Genomic DNA, 18,194 nt, shown 5'->3' with positions numbered 1-18,194 from the left:
TCCAAGATCAAGTTTCTGGCAGTATTGGTTTCTGGTGTGGTTTCTCTTTCTGCCTAGCAGGTGGCTGTCTTCACATGGCTTTCCTCTGTGTGTGTCTGTGGGGGGGTGGGGGTGGGGGTAGAGAATATGCACAAGGTTACCACTGATGTTTCTCTTCTTAAAAGGACACTAGTCCTATCAGTTTAAGGACCCACACTAACAACCAGCCTTGGGTATCTCCTTAAAGGCCCTATCTTCAAATGTAGTTCACAGTGGGGACTAAGGATTCAACCTATGAATTTCGGATTAATTCAGTCTATAACAATTGGGTTTGTGAACATTTAAATCAATACATCAAAACTAATGGTTCATGACAAGGGGAAGAGACACTGGCCCTCTCCCTACATGAGAAATGTCAAAGGGTTGGCAGCCTTATTTTCAGCTACCCCAAAGAACAAGGAGCCAAGCATAGTTAAGACACTTCTAGAAAAAAAGAACAACAAAAAAAAAACTTATACAATCTGTACTTCCCGATATCAAAATTATTGTAAATCCATATCATTAGGACAATTTGATGTTGGTAAAGGAATAGAGATAATCAATGAAACAAATAATGAAAAAACAAAAAATCTTGGGCAGAGACATACATGTGGACATGTGCAGACCTATTATAGAAGACATACTGTAATTCAGTTGGAAAAGGATCCAATATTCAATAAGCAGTGCTCACACAATTAATAATCCAAGTGGAGAAAAATGTTGGCTCACACTGCACACGTAAGTCAGTTACAAATTAAAAATGTTAAGGGTGAAGAGCAGAATTTTAAAAAACTTATGGCACCTGGAAACGGAAAAGCATTCCAAGGGCATCTCAGTCCCTGTCTCTCTATCAGTGGCCTCAATCTTGCAGCCTCTAAGTGCCTCACATGCATTAACTCATGTTATTCTCACAAACAAGCCAAAGAAATAGTCATGGATTATCCCCATTTTACAGCTGAGCAATCAGAGGCACATAAATGTGAAGGAACTTGCCCAAGATCACGGGGTTAATAAGTAGCAGAGCCAGAATTCTAAACTGGGCATTCTGGTTCCAGATCTTAATGAAAGCACTGGAATTTGAACTTGGGCTGTCTCGTTCCAAAGACCATATTCTTAATCTGTATGCTGTGCTGCAAAGACCAAAGTATCACAGCTATTTGCTTTATTGTTTTATTTGCACCAGGCCACTCCTGGCTTCTGGGGTGCTACAGAGTCCTCTTCCAGCATAGATTTGGCAAAATTCCATTCTGGAACCATATTGCAGTACCAGGAAACTCACAGACATTACCAGTTCTGGGACCAGACCTCACCTCTGTTGTGGTACGTATTTTGTTTTGTTTGAAGTTTATTTTTTATCTTCTTCTTATAGAGTTTTATATTTTGTAGCTATCTTTTGGCTTATATATTTCAGCACCAAATCCCAGAAGGGAGCCTACTTTATACCCCTCCTCCCTCCTTCCCAAAGTGCTCACAGTAGAATTCACCTCAGAAAACAGGGATGCAAAATTTCCTTCGTTCCTGTGTTCAGCCTCTTCTGTTGCCAGAGGGAAAGCAGTGTAATGTGTCTGGAAGTCACAGCTAAGTGCCCTTGGGCTCATTTGGCGCATGGAAATCAATATTTGTTGAGTTCCTGCTGTGAGTCTGGCTCTGCTAGGTATAGCACGCTCAGGCTTTCAGACCAGAAGGATTTTGCAGATCCTATAAAAATAAGGCTTTCCTTCCATCTGTCACCTTCAGAGGTCTCTGTTGTTTTTTCTTTCTTTCTTTCTTTTTTTAAGGGGCCAATATGCAGGCTTCCCTTGGGACCTTGTACCCAGCATGGGCTTTCATACATGAGAAGTTGTCAAAGAAAGATCTATGTGAGCCCCAGCTCAGAAATTGTTTGATGCAGCCCATTCTATGAATGAGACTTGTTTTAAAATTTTTGAAAAATATACTTTATCCAACCAAACTACAGAGGCTCCTCCCCCCCCCGCCCCCCCTACATTGCTGGGGTTAGGTTTTATGTTGAAGCAATGTGTAGCTCCACCTGCTGAAATGGCTGAGAAGACTCACCCCATTGTAAGAATATTACCTAAGCAGTACAGCACCTAGGTGGAGAGCTGCTGAGGATGCAGGCAAGACAGCCGTGGAAGGAGCAGCAGTCTACAAGAGAACAGAGTGTACAGGAGAAAAGGGGACCAAAGCACAGTAAAAGAAACAGGAAAACACAGAAAAGAGAAAAAGACGACAGTAAAATTCACAGGGTGGTGCAGATGACTGGCTTTTGCTCTCTGGAGGGAATTTTGAAAAACTCTGGAAACAAGCATTTTCATAAGTAAAAACTCGATAAGAAAAAATATCCTGTTCACTTAGATGAACAACAAAGTCAGGCTGGGGCTATAGCTCAGTGGCAGAGTGCTTGCCTAGCATGTGTGAGGCACTGGGTTTGATCCTCAGCACCACATAGAAATAAACAAATAAAATAAAGACATTCTGTCCATCTACAACTACAAAAAATATTTTTTTAAAAAAGGCAAGGAGTGGGATGCAAATATGGAGACTCAAAGGACAGAAGTCACAGGCAGTTAAAGGAATAGCAGAAATCTGTCATTGGTTGAACACAGATTTCGTATGTTTCAGTTAGTTTCAGTTTTATGTTTCAGTATGTTTCGTATGAATTCAGTTAGTATTTTATCCACAGCATGCATATCTAATGTTAATTCCTTCTTGAGTAATTGTTCCCTTCCCCTTAGCAGTTTGAAATCGATATCTCTAGAGAGAAATTACTTATGAAAACAAAATCAGAATGAGCATAAATCATACCACTTATCTAGTCACTAAACTTATGCTAAGGAAAAGATGGATGGACAGTGGTTTTGCTTGCCCAGCAGGGGCAGGAAAAGGGCAGAAGTCCCCAGAAGGTGGAACAAGCACTGAACTTGTGCCTCCTGAGCTCATTCTCCAAATGTTGCTTGTTTTTATTTACTTTTTAAGGTGCCAAAATACCTTGAGACTATAATGAAAAGGTGGTGTTGGAAGTACTGCCAAAGTCAGGGTGAAAATAAGAGTCTAAGGGATGAACCTTCTTTATTGTGTTTATGCTGCTCCCCGACCCCATGTTCCTTCTCATGATGAACCTTTAGTAAGTCTGCTTAGAAACGGGTAAAAAAGGGAAAATACATACTGAAGCACTGATACCCCAAAAGAAATGGCTCAACTGGAACTAAAAAAGAAAAAAGACTAACATATCAAACCTATAAAAAAAATCGAACAGAATTTCCAAAGTATAGTTTAATTCACTTCAATTTAGTCAAAGAACAGAAACCAAACCTTGTGGGCAGGAAGACCTTTGTCTCCAAAGGAATGCCCTTGGTACCACTGAATTCAATACTCAGGTAATAAAATTTCTGTTCAGCAAACATTTTTCGACATAGGAAGCAGTTCTAATTCTATTTGGGGAATATAGATCGTTGGTGAAATTCAGAGACCATTATCTCTCCTCCCTGTTTGAAGGATTCAGATTCCCCCATCTGGTAAAACATCCTGTACAATCTGTTATAATCCTCAGAGGAGGAAAAAAAGCAAAGCTTTCAGGAACAGGTAAAACTGCTTTTATTGTTCTTTGTTGCCATGAAAGGACATTATATATTCAGCTCTAAATGCTGAATTCATTAATAACAGTGCTTTTCTTCCTCACCAGGAGTAAGGCGATTTAAATCATTATTTACTTCCTTTCAGCTAAGGCTTCTGTTGTTCTGATCAGCTAATTGAACCATGGAATATCTCCTTGGGAAGAATGTGAGGCAGAAGTGCAAGTGTGTCTGCAGATGCTGGGCTCTAAAAGCTCACAGTTAATTGCAAAGTCACTGTTTGCAATTTACTGTCTGCATCTGTTGCCATTTGGGTACAATGATAATGGCTACCCTTGGGAGTCAGGGTTGCCTCTCCTGATAAGTCACTTCTAAAATCATCTAAACAAATGAAGTCATTTTTATTTGTCAGCATGAATTATGCCACTAGTAAAAGTCATGAATCCATGTTGTTAAACTAATGTGGATTTATTCTAAAGTCCTCACCACTCAAATTAGCATCAGGGATACTAGGGCAGGCTCCAGTCAAAAGCCGGATAGCAACAGCTTTAGCTGAAATCAAAGACAATCTTCGATCATCTCAGGAGAGCTACTTAAGTCAGTACCAGCCGCCAAAGGGTCCATCAATAGGAAAAAAATTTAATTGAAAAAAAGGCTTTTTGAAATTCACTTCTTTCATGCCTCCCCTTGCCTTTGCTGGCTCACCTAAATAAATTGTATTTTCTCTTCTTGTGCCTGAATACTCTCATCTGATGGTGTAACCTTCGCTTCCTTTCTTCTCCTTCTCACCCAATACAAAAGAGGCTTTCTGTTTCCTCTTCCTGTCCAACAGGAATTGTGTGCAAATGCCTGCATACACACACACACACACACACACAATTTCCTGGGGTTAAAATAGAAAGCAGTTACAGGAAAGGCAACCAGATTATGGACAAAGGAGATAGTTCTATTGACTAAGTTCCTTCTTGGGATGACTATTCCATGGCAAAATAACACAAAGATGAGCATCAGAATTTCAAATGAAACTTTCCATCTATGACCAGGTTGGAAATGGGGGTGGCTATGACTCAGAGGAAATATCAAAATACAGGAAGTATAGTTTAATTTTTTTTTCACCAAAAACAGTATAGTTTAATATGCACCTTCTCCTTCCTTAACTTGGTGTTGGAAGGTGTCCCACTTGGAACTCAAGTGAAACCAAGACATTTCAGTGCTCTTCTGTGTGCTACAAGGGTAGGTCTTTAAGAAGTTTACTGGGATAGTGAAGAAGAAATCTTGGGGAAAAAAAAAACTTTCTTTTTCTCTGGAGAGAAACATGCCCCAGAAAAAGGGAATAGGGGTCAAGTCTATAGGAGCGGAGGGGTGATTCTGTGTGCCACGTGAGGTCCTCAACTCAGATTTGCCGTTACATCAGGCCCCACAGACCCACATTTCAATACAGGGGACAGAGTTGGTTAGTGAAGACCAACATGAAGTAAAATCTAAACCTTTTATGAAAGATCATAAAAACTTGCTTAAGACAGCAGTAATGAATTGGTAAGCTTGTAAAAGGACAGTTGGCACACAATTGGCACACTGAGGGCTCCCCTGCATTGGACACATCAAGTGTGAGCAGTAGGCGAGCCTGACAGCTACACCAGTGGAAGTGGCCTTAGTGTCTCACTGACTACATCTGTCTGGAGAGGGAAGGGGACATGCAGTGTGGACAAGGTTTAGAGGAAGAGGCATGGAAACAAAATGACTGTTCGTGTAAGTTAACTGACTCTTGTTTGGGAGAGACACCCTGGGGACCTTTATAAGTACTTGGGTTTGGGGGAGGCCACTGCAGAAAAATGAGACCTGTATTAGATGGGCTCAAGAGCCAGTGAGTCGAGGTGATTTCATTGATTATTTCCCTAAGTGTGGTTTTACGCATGGAGGGTCTAAGCAAGCAAACAAACTCTCAACTGTTTCTCTTTGAAAGGAGAGAAATATGCCAGTCCCTGGAATGCTTTGGCACAAGAGTAAGCAAAACTGAAATGTGTTACAGTTTTTTGTTTTGTTGTTTTGTTTTGTTTGAGGGGGTAATTCTAGTCCAATGAAGATGGCACTGAGAATATTGGCAGGACTACTTATAACTTTACCACTATACTGGCAGAAATAATGACAATTATTAATTATGGGGTATCATAGGAAAATGGATTTAATGCTTAATATTGGAGCTCTTTATATTTATTCCCATATATGTTTATTCTTTTGAGATTTAATTCATCATTGGTGTTTGGTGAGGGATTCTTCAAAGAGCTCGTGTCTGTATCCATTTTCCCATGCTTGTCTTCTTATACCATTCTGTGTCCATCTTGAATCTTATTTTATGTTGAAATAATTGTTTATATTCCTGTCTCCTTCCATGAGGCTATGAGTTCCTCAAGAACATGGCAATATTACATGTTTAAATTATTTAAACTGAATTCTTCATAGCCTTCATCATTTTAAGAATAAGCTCTCATCTTAACACTGGCCCTACCCACCCCCCCCCAAAAAAATCTTAGCTCAAGTATTTATGACGGTCTTAACCATGGCTAAGATTGGAAGTTCTCACTGAACGTCTATATTCTTCTTTTTCAGGAGTAATAAAAATCTTAGGTGGGAATTTGGCAACATAGAGATGCTATGCATCTTGAGTCAATTCAGGCTGCTCTAACAAAATACCTTGGACTGGATGGCTTATAAACAACAGAAATTTACTTCTCACCATTCTGGATGTAACAATCTGAGGTCAAGGTGCCAGCATGGTCAAATTTCAGTTAAGGCCCTCTTCCAGGTTGAAGACAGCCATGTATCCTTACATGGAAAGAAGAGGATGAGAGTTCTCTCATGTTTCTTTATCTAAAGGAACTAATCCCATTCATGGGGGCTCCATTCTCACCACCTGATTACCTACAGAGGCTTGCTTCCTGATACTATCACACTGGAGTTAGGATTTTAACATATGGATTACCAGTGGGGGCGGAGCAGCACAAACATTCAGTTCACAATACCGCATTTCCCATTCTCCCTTACCTGTAGTCGTGTAATGAAGTTTTGGACATTAGGATACCAACAAAATATTGAGTGAAACTTCTAGTCTGTGCCAAGGAAGGGAAGGAGATCAGTTTCCTTCCTCCAAACCCTACGTCTTGCTACTTGAATCAGGGATATAGTGATGAACTATCCCTGCCTTTTAAGACAAGCGCCACTCCCTGTATTTGGCAGGGGGAAAAACAGATAAAAGGAAGCTGAGACCTTATACCACAGACGCATCATGCACATCCTCTATACACATCCCTGAGCATGTGAGGGAGAAATGAATTTCTATCCCATTCAGATCACTAAATATATGAAGATAAACACTGGTGTATGATATACCAAAAAATATTGCACAGAACCAACCAGTGTTCTGTCCTTATTTATCACACCTTGAAAATCCTCTTGGCGAAGAATAATAAGTTTAATATCAAAACAATAAATAACTACATTAAATCAGTAGCTGATATGAAATTGGCAAGCTCCCTTGGATAAACTACCAAATTTCTACTATGTTGTGTTCATTTATTCATAATTGCAAAATAAGGGAAGGACCTTCCCTTCCAGCATTCACTACTTACATTGTCCATTTGTCCACCATTTAGCTGTCCATTGGTTGAACTCCAAGAGGGCTGAATTTATAGTTTCTATCTGCTGTCCCTCTTAGGTCACTCAGGTGTGGTTACCTCCCTACCCCAACACACTTGCTCTGAAACTCACAGATCATATGCTGAACATGGACAACATAATGAGAAACAAATTTTAGTTTCATTCATAGTCACCTTCTGCTCTCTGCTTTCACTTTATTTTATCCTCTCCCACCTACCCCTTCATCTTCTAATTCTCTATCCCCAAAGCAATGACTTCCTACTATCTACTACTTTCATTGTCTTGTGCCAGAAAGAGTCGTTAACCATATTCTTTTTTTTTTTAAGTTACCCAAAGTGACCTGGTGTGTTGAGTTCATATCTTTTCTTTTTAATCTTTTTTGTACTTGTAGATGGACAAAATGCCTTTATTCTATTTGTTTATTTTTATGTAGCGCTGAGGATCGAACCCAGTGCCTCATGCCAGCACTCTGCCACTGTATCTTGAGTGGCTTTTGTATCCCTAATGAATTCTGAGACTCATGCTCACCCACCAAGTCTCCTTCCACATGCTGTACCATTGCACATAGAGGTCCTGTACAGCCTAGCCAGGGTGGCTACCCAGGGCCTGAGGCAGAGAAGTTGTTAGGTGCTAAAGAGCCAGATGATCCTATCCTGAAGTAATAAGAAATTTGTAAAGATGAGAGACAAATTGGTAGAAAGTCTTTAGAGAAAGCAGAAAATCAAATGCCTAGTTCTTTTGGTTGTTGTTATTTTTAGATATACATGACAGTAGAGTGTATTTTGACATATTATACATACATGGAGTATAACTTTTTCCAGTTAGGATCCCATTCTGCGGCTATACATGATGCAGAGTTTCACTGGTGGTATATTCATATATGAATTCAGGAAAGTTATGTTCAATTCATTCTACTGTCTTTCCTATTCCCATCCCCCACTTCCCTTCATTTCCCTTTGTCTAATCCAATGAACTTCTATCCTTCCCCCCCCCCCCCCCCCCCCCCCCCGCCATTATGAGTCAGCATCTACATATCAGAAAGAACATTTGGCTTTTGGTTTTTTGGGACTGGCTTATTTCACTTAGCATGATAGTCTCCAGTTCCATCCATTTAATGGTAAATGCCATAATTTTATTCTTCTTTATGGCTGAGTAATATTCCATTGTGTATATGTTCCACATATTCTTTATCTATTCATCTGTCAAAGGGCACCTAGGTTGGTTTCATAGTTTAGCTATTGTGAATTTAGCTGTTATAAACATTGACATGGCTATGTCACTGTAGTATGCTGATTTTAAGTTCTTCAGATTTAAACCAAGGAGTGGGATAGCAGTCAAATGGTGGTTCCATTCCAAGTTTCCTCAAGAATCTCCATATGGCTTTCCAGAGTTTTTGCACTAATTTGCAGTCCTGCCAACAATATATGAATGAACCTTTTCCCCCACATCCTTGCGAACATAAAATGCCTAGTTCTAAAGGCAGAAGGGACATACTGAATAAGTGACAAAGTTCAAGAGTAAGAAAAAGAATGTAGGTTGGGGAGTAGCTCAATTGGAGGAGTGCTTGCCTTGCATGCATAAGGCCCTGGGTTCATCTCCCACACCACAAAAGAAAAAAAAAAAAGCAAACTATTCAAATTGGAATTGGATCAGGATTCACATCTCATACCATTACAAGTTGTTTGATGGAATGTAATGAAATCTCTATTTGTTGCTTGTGATTTTTTTTCCTAAGGTAGAGAGAATTGATTTACTCCTGGTATGCTTCCATCAGCAAGCTGGGCAATGACCTCCTCTTACCTAGTTTTGTTCTTTTACTTCATCATTCTTGATCCTCACTCCTATTCTCCTTTCCAGTATAGGGATTTATTCTAATTTGCAAACAACATATGTCCTTGGATATGTCTATGGAAAATGGTACAGAATTTAGAATTCAATTTGGAGTTAGTCAGGCTCAAACAAGGCCTTTCACTGGACTAGGTTGGAATTAGTGTCCATATGTCTCACACCACTTCAGGTTGTTTGCTGGAATGTGGTGAAATATAAATCTATATTGTATTGTGGTGTTTGTTTGTTCCATAGCTAAGGTGGAAAAAGTTGAATTACTCATGGCATGCTACCATCAAGTCTTTGCAAGGACTCTCTCTTACTTGGCTTTGTTCTGTTTTGTTCCTTTATTCTTGATTCCCTCCCTTACTCCTTCCTCTGTCACAAGGACGTATCCCAGTATATAACCCATATATGTGCTTGTATATGTCTATATCCATGTAAAATATGTGGTATCATACTGTCTGTATTTGTAATTTGTAAATTCAAAATTTATGTGATTTAATTATGGGGAAAGACTAAATCGAGTTCCATCTGATTTAGGCAGGACCCACACCTCCTGGATTCTGTAGCTTCATTGTTAATAATAAATATGTCAAAATGAAGAAAGCATCCTGTGCTTCTGGGATGAAAGGGAGTTCTGTGGGCTTCTGGAAACATGCCCACTCCTTTTTCTCCCACCACACTCACCACAATTTGCCTGAATAGAGGCCAACAGAGCTAATCCCACACATCTTATAGGTGTTTTTTGTTTTGTTTTGTTTTTTGAATCCACCCATTTTGTACCACTGGGCTTGGAGATGCTTACGAATTTTCATGTCAACAATTGTAAAGGGACTGAGATTTTACCCTATTTGCCACAGTTTCATGAAAGCTGGCATAAGACATGAGACTCCTACATCAGAGACAAGAGACAGTTCATTATTCATAGAAATAACAGTGGACATTGTATCATTAGTTTTCTTGGGCTAGTTCCATAAAATCTAATTTCCAGTGTGACACAAAGAAGATCAGGTGACACTTGCACACATGGGGATGCATCACAGGAGAGAAACCCTGAACTTAAGGAACACAAATCTTTTTAAATGGTTAGTAAGCCTGCCTGACCTTTGCCCTAAAGGGAGACATTATTTTTTATCATAGGACAGCAAGACAATTTGCCCTTTGTTATTTCTATTTTCCAAAAATGTTTGCCATACAAACGATATCCTTGAAAAGGTAGTCCAGAACAAATGCAGCCTGCTTGCAAGACGTATAAAACTCTAAGACACCCTTGGAGGATTGTTGCTTAAACCTCTTTCCAAATAATTTTCTCTTTCCTCCCGAAACACCCTGTCTATGAAACTTGGACCACTGGATAACACTTTCTCACTGCAATCATCTACAAACCCTAGATTATTCTCACTCATTTTCTGAAGATTTCTAAATAAATCAATGTATACATTATTCTCTTAATATCCCAGGCTTTTGGTTCCATGGTCTCTTCTTCCCCAGTGAGCTTAAACTTGATTCCATTTTCTGATTACTTGTGAAGTTGATTGTTATGGCAAATAACATCATGGAATCTGTTATGTTTTTAGTTGATTATTGCTGATGCAGAGAAACATTATTGATTTTTGTGAATGGACCTTGTATCTGACATTCTTGCTAAATTCTCATAGCAGTTCTGTAATCTTTCTGTTGATTTAACCGAGATTATCTCAATTGCAAAAGAAAAAATAAATAAGAGAAAGAATGAAGGAGAAAGGGAGGAAGGAAGATAGAAAGGGGGAAGTAATTGAGAGGGAGGCAGGAAAGAGAGTAAAAAAGAAAAAGAAATTGTTCTTTTTCTCCAAAACATTAGGAAAAAACCCAATAATCTAGTGACCAACATACAGCAAGAGTTATAGTGAATTGAACCCTTATGGAGCATATGATCAAAATCATTTGGTCTAATTTAATGGCACAGGTAGTTTCTGCTTTGCATTTCAATGATCAGCTTGCTCAATTCTGCCAAATAAATGCCTACACTTACCTTTTGCTTCCTTATTCATATGCTTATTCCTTTTTTGGCTATATAATTATAGATGCTTTGTTAATGTATAATGTTACAAAAGAGTGTACAGCTTTATTTCAGCAGGCAGAGTAGTAACCAGTAGTCTTTAGCTTCTTTTTGAATAGCCACACTTAATTTCCCAACATTCTCACCAGTACTCTCAATGGGAAGAAAATTTAAGCCCACGTTTTAGAGGGGAAAAAAAAACCCTCTTGAGTAGTTTCCTAAATGGTGATGTATAAAAAATGCCCAAGTCACAGTAATTGTTGTTGCTTGATGATCCAAATTCATTGCTTAATAGGAGTTTCAAGAGATTAATTGCATCCAAATATACACATCACTTCCCGAACTGAACATGTACAAAATCAAATTTATTCTATCTAAATAAACTTGGAAAAGATTTCATGCAAACACATAATTTTAGAAGCTGGGAATTTCCCAAAATATTCACAAGAAATCTAGATGCCTCTAGAAACAAGTTCCTGAAAACGATCAACTCAATTGGAATGGAAATTTTTTCATACCTAAAAAGCACAAGAAACGGCTTAGTTAAAAAATAATTTCTACCAGAATTATTGCAAGGTACTTGGTAAAATTTGAGCATCATTTAAACCACAACTAACAGATTTCACCTAAAGTTTTTCATAAGCTAAATGGAATTCAGAGCCACGTTATACAACCAAGACACCAAGATTAAACCTTATTGAAAGGAACAGAACTCTCTGTATTTATCACATGACACTGGAATAATCTTAGCTGCCCTCAGGGTAGACAGGACACAATTTAAATGCAATGGTTTAGCAAAGAGACGGGAATTTAAAACAAAAATAGCTTTATGAAAGTGATCCTGTTAATCTATGGAGAAAACATAAAATACAATGAAAATATTTTTAAACAAAACATCAGAGTAGTTATTTAACATAAGGTCATCATTAAAGACAGCAGGGTTGTCAATGGAGTTAATTCATTAGAGAATATATGTATCACTATGATATCAAAAATTCTATGTAACAATTACATGTGCCACTATGAACAATGGCAGTGAGGTATTCTCTCTTCCTTTCCTTTTTTGATTTTTCATTTTTTAAAAATCTTTTTGCACAGTGCGGTGCATAGGTATGTTGCAGGTGTTCCATCTTGGTGTTTTAAAGTAAGGTGATAAGAGATTTAAGGCTTTAAGCTATTTCTAGATATATTCATTATCACTGGTTTTGGTTATCTAACAGACATATGATTTGTTTGCAGGAACCACAATGTCCTGAATTAGTTCAGTCTAGACCAATTATTCTAACCCCCAACTTCGACTTTTAACTCTGCCAGATGCTATTTGACAGTAGATTCCCCAATACTGAAAATCTTGCCAAGTGCACATTATGTTGTTGCATAATTACAGCTTTCTAGTACTCAGTATGGTATTATTAGCTCAAGCTGTAGCTCATTTAGGTTACATAATTATAGCACGCTCAGCAGTGAGCACTGACCTATGGGGGGTGGGGGGTGTTTCTGGTGTTATTTTTAATCTACTTTAATTGATGATACATGTAGTTGTTACAAGTACTCCAAATTTTGAGAAAGTTTGATACATTGATTTTGCAAGCATCTTTTTGAATATCTAATGTCACACCAATATTTTAGAGTTATTATTTCTTCTTATGATGATTGAATATTAATATTATTTGAGTAATGTTTCTTTTTATGGTTCTTTTTCTTGTGGGCACATCTTAAAAAATTGTTCTACTGCAGAGTTGTAGCTCATTATATTTTTATAATGTCTAAGACACAGTCACAATTCAGTAACTTTCATTTCCTTATTATCATTAGATTTATTTTATTAGATTTATTTTACAGCTTCAAATACTCCTTAAACAGGCACAGGTAAGCAACTGGTATTCTGAAGATGAAAGCCACAGCTAAGGATCTCTTTCCATTGCAAATACATATAAAGTAATTTTCATGGATCAACATAGTCCTGACTCCTGGGGAGGAAGTTCAGAAGGAGCTTGGGAGTGGGGATGAGGAAGGCTTGGGCTGCTTGGGCATTTCCTCTCTAGCTGGCCTTGCTCTTATAAATCCCTCTTGACTATTACACATCGCAGCTGGGCTACCTTGCTTTTGCCTATCTATATCTTTCTCTTGGATTTAACTGCATTACGAGAAAGGTTAAGACTTAAACACATGGCACTTAAACTTCTTAATATCAATAATTGAAGAACTTTAATTTAAAAAAAACGTTTTAGAGTTAATTCTTTTACCTTCCCTTAGAGAATTATCATAAATAACCACAGTTAACGCTTTTGACGTATTATTTCATACTTACAAAGCTCTGTGAACCTCAAGAAGAAATTTCTTTAATTGTGCAGTGCATATTCTGTTATTCTTAGCATTTGATACCAATGAAATGAATTTTTAAGAAAGAAACTTCCGTTTTCAAAATATTCATAATTTAGATTTTAACAACGTTTATTTAAATATTCCAAAAATAAAAGCCATGGCTGTTTCAATACTAAGGATCTCTTTCCATCTCCAAATACACATAGAAGCAATTTTCATTTATGGGGTTGAAAGTTTATATGCTAATAAAGACAGGAGAATCATTTTGATTCAATAAAAGGCAAGATAATTATATAAAAAGATTTTTACCAGTATAATTAGCTAATAAAGATATAGAAGGCTTTTATTTCATGTGGGCCTTTTCAGAGACTTTGGTCTGACCAATGATACATACATATACCTACAATTTTCTTTTTTTAAATATTTATATTTTAGTTTTAGGTGAACACAATATCTTTATTTTATATTTATGTCGTGCTGAGGATCAAACCCAGTGCTTCATGCATGGTAGGCGAGCGCTCTACCACTGAGCCACAAATCCCAGCCCCTACACCTACAATTTTCTTAATGCTAAACCGTTTAAAATAGGTTTCTGAAAATATCTTGAAATTCCCCTTCCACAGGTCTTGTGACTATGACAGAATATATGTATCATAAGCAAAGCAGGCCTCTCCTAATGGGTGTCTGGGAAGTATAGAAATGCCAGAAGTGTTGGAGACCTTGGAGAGCATCCGTCCCAGCAATGCCATTTACAAACGAAGACACTAAGTTCAGAGAAACCAACCTGACTTAAAATACCCAGACTGTCTGTAAATCCAAGAGATTATTAAAAGGATAATCTTTTAATTTGAATAAACAAATACTCAATTTGTGGTTTGCAAAGAGAATTACTCATACAGTGTTCACCTAGACACCAAAGACTGCCTCATTAAAGGCTACAATCTTTAAATGTTTAATACGAATACTTGAATGCAACACATTCACTTGAAATTTTTTTGATCTCTCTTATGAGGCTGGGCATCATGGCTCACATCTCTGATCCCTATGACTCAGGAGACAGAGGCAGAGATCCGAAAATTTGAGACCAGCCTGGCAATTTTGTCAGACTCTGTCTCATAAATAAAAAATAAAAAGGGCTGGAGATGTCGCTCAATGGTAAAGTGTCCCTGGATTCAACCCCCAATGCCAAAAGAAAAAAGAAAAGAAATTCTTATGGGAAGCATGTATGCTAGATGCTATGAATAATTTAAAGACCTATTAAAAGGAAGGAGGAAAGAAGGGAAAGGGAGACGGAGAGGAAAGAAAAAGACAATTCCTGTCTTCCAAAAACTTCTAACTGGATAGACAATCTTGCTATTGTAACACTGTTTAAATCTCCACAAGCATTTCTACATTATGTGTCTCTATATTAGGTGAAAAGTTCTTTGAAGGCAGGGAGCATATCTTGTTCACTGATTTATCTCCTGGAGTACCTTCTGTTAATTGCATTGTTGTGTAAATGCTTCCTTTATATACCATCATCTTTTACTTACCATTTCAGTTGTTTTAATGCACATCCAATAAATCTTGTTCATAAAAGTAAAAATGTTTTAAGAACAATAACATGCATAAATGGGCTTCCTAATATGTGAAAGAAAAGTACAAGATGAAAAATTTATTAACTACTTTAGATTACAAGTCAGTATTTTTCTTGAAATGGGTAAAGACATATTTTGGATATATACTCATTGAACACTCTTGCTAAAGCCATTTAATTGTGAATCTGCAGTTAAGCTGCCAAATCTCAGTTGAAGATGAATGCTTTGATTAGGTATGCCTTTGTTTAATTATACCAGGTTGAGAACGGAAATTGTGTAACTGAAAGGCAAGAAGGGATGTTACAAATCAGATGAGGTTCCTAGAGACTGGTGATCAGTTGACAGGTATTTGGTCTGTTTAAAGGAGGAAGAGGAATAGATGAACTCTAGATAGGGCAGAGGGGTTGGAGGGGAAGGGAGGGGGCATGGGGTAATTAATGATGGTGGAATGTGATGATCATTACTATCCAAAGTACATGTATGAATACACGAATTGGTGTCAATATACTATGTATACAACCAGAGATATGAAAAATTTTGCTTTATGTATGTAATAAGAATTGTAATGCATTCTGCTGTCATATATAAATTAAAAATTTACATATAAAAAGTAAATAAACAAAATAAATATACTGGAAAAAAAAGGAGGGAGAGGTAGGGCTGGGTATCATAGGGGAAGACTCTTTGGAATCAGCCAGAAGGAACCACATGAGCAAAGTTGCCTCAGTAGAGACTCATTCGCCATTTGGGTATCAGTTCTGATATGTAGTTTCTGCCTTACTTGCTGTCGCAGAGTGCCTTTGGTACCTTCCCTAATTCTCTAAGTCACTTTGGAACAAGGTCTTGCTTGACTCTAGTCAGCCCAAATGGCTGGAGTCCTCTCACCATGCCCTAGAGCGTGCTCACTGGCTTACTGCATTTTCCAAATGCTTTCACCTCTCAGCCTGATTTTCTGGGAATCTGGGTGAACAAGCATAAGCAAATTTTATCTTTTCTGAACTTTGGCACTTAGAGACTAGGAAAAATAAAATCCACCACACTGGTTTGCTGTGAGGGTAAAATCAATGATGTCTGTAAATTTCCTATCACAATGCCTGACACACGTGATTTCTGCTCCCCTTCGAAGCTCTGTCCAGGAGCTGGTACTCCTTTGCCAATTGGTGTTACTGTCAACTCCACCCCCATATTCACCCAGACACAGGGACTACTCTTTTGAAATACCATCCATTTTTGTTGGTCTTCTCTCCAGCAGCCTCACTGCAGAGTGGTATTGCCACCTTCCTGAGCGGCTGGCCCTAGGCCTGTGATGCCTGCTCCATCTCTCCAGCCGGAGGATCTTATAGCTTGTTCTGGACCCTCCCAGGCCACAGCTTCTTGATGACAAGTTATGTGCTGAAATAAGACACCAGGAACTTCTAGTCTAGAAAAGAGAAATTTTAGGAACACTTAGAGCTGTTTCCAAATATTCAAAGTCCTGGCCCATAAACAAGGAATTAGACCAAGGTTTCTAAAAGCTTTTATGTCATGGATTGCTTTGATGGTCCAGTGAAGCTAATGGACCCTTTCTTGAAATAGTGTACAAACACAGAGGCTTACAAAGAAACCAATTACATTAAAATGCAATTATTGAAATGTTTTTAAAATAAGTTTGTGATACAGCAACATGTGTGGCTTTTATTCATGCAAACAATGTGTAATAATAACCTCTGAAATTAAAAGGTTGTACTGAGTATAAATGATATTTCAAGATTTCTGAGACAACTGCAATGCTATACAAAAACGTCTATGATTTCCGTTATTGATAAAGTCATGGGAATGGTTAATACTGTTGTGGTTTGGGTCTCCATTTACTAATTGAAGGAAAACAAAATTTAGTTAGAGGTAAGTAAAAATAAAGATGTTATTTCTTTCCATCTAAGTTCACCGACCGTTGAAGTGTATCCATTAATATTCTTGGCCCATGCCTCTCCCTCACCAACTCCCAACTCACCTCACCCTCATAAGAAGCACAAGGACTTTAAATTAGGCTCATTCTCTGCCATTCAAAAGAACAGAATTAATCTCAGTGGGTCCAGGTTATAAGAAGGCAGATCTTAGCTCATCACAATGAAGAACTCTCTGACAATTAAATATTCTCAAAAATAATTGCCCACTTAGTGAAGTCATGTTTTTTTAATCACTGAAAGTATTCAAAAGAAGCTAAATATTACCGAATTAGGAGACTTTGTATTAGAGAGAAAATTGGATTTTCATTTACATAAATTACAATGGGAGCAATGCTTCCTCAAGGTGGACAAAGCAGCCATCAGTCCTGGTAATACCTGCCAGCCACAGTGCAAGGTGATGTACACTCGTGGACTCGGACACACTAAGCTTATGAGGCAGCCATCTTCTCCTGATTATCAGTTCAGGATCACACTATAGAATCTTGACAGAGACAAATATCTAACAGGTTGAATTCAAATCAAAGTCTGCCTGGCCTCAAAGTTCCTATCTGTAATACTGAGTTAATAATATTTACTGGTTGCTATTAGAACTTAAAGATAATGTGTATAAGTGCATATGTCAGATGATAAAAAAATGATTCGAAGTGTTTTACATGTATTACCTAATTTTCATCATCATGAAAACTTTATTATTTTATTATTATCATTCCTATTTTACAGATGAGAAAACAGAGGCACTAAGATATTATATAGCATTCCCAAGGTTATACAACTACAAACTGAACTTTACCCAGGTGATCTGACCCCAGAGTTCACCATAGTGAGCACCATGATATGCTGCACTCTGGCATGGTACTAGTAATTTGTTTTTGGTGTATGAAAGGTTGCTCTCTCCAAAAAGATGGTCATTATCTGAAGATAAAATGGAACTGCTGTAGTAAAACCAGAGTTTGGATGGCCATATAAATTCAGATTAGACCTGTTGTTTTGTTCATCACTGTGTAGCCCATGAATGTTCTGTATTAAAGATCTCTGACAGTCATCCTAATCCACATTTAGGTTAGTAGCTAAGCAAGAAAGATTTTCTCACTTCTTGATTCTTATGCCTTCATCTCGGTTCTGTCACGGCTGTTGGATGAGTCAAAAACAAATAACCCTGAGCCAAAGCAAAAAGATCTAGACAGGGCTCCTGCTCCTGTCTGACTCTCTGTGAGGGAGATCAGCAACAAATATG

The 18,194-nt window shown here is 37.9% G+C and overlaps 1 long non-coding RNA gene across 1 annotated transcript in view; it reads left to right on the top strand.

Moving 5' to 3' along the window:
• Window positions 1–1,148: 1,148 nt before the first annotated feature.
• Window positions 1,149–18,194, top strand: part of LOC124083985 (uncharacterized) — a 43,521-nt gene continuing 26,475 nt past the window's right edge. The window contains exon 1 of the long non-coding RNA XR_006848970.2: window positions 1,149–1,338. This is a non-coding gene — a long non-coding RNA (uncharacterized LOC124083985). The remainder of the gene's footprint in view (window positions 1,339–18,194) is intronic.

This window comes from Marmota monax, unplaced genomic scaffold (assembly GCF_021218885.2).
Source record: "Marmota monax isolate L192 unplaced genomic scaffold, Marmota_monax_Labrador192_F-V1.1 WCK01_AAM20220418_F8-fsc00056, whole genome shotgun sequence".
Taxonomy (NCBI): domain Eukaryota; kingdom Metazoa; phylum Chordata; class Mammalia; order Rodentia; family Sciuridae; genus Marmota; species Marmota monax.
Note: the sequence above shows the minus strand (reverse complement) of the source record. Positions and strands in the feature narration are given on the sequence as shown.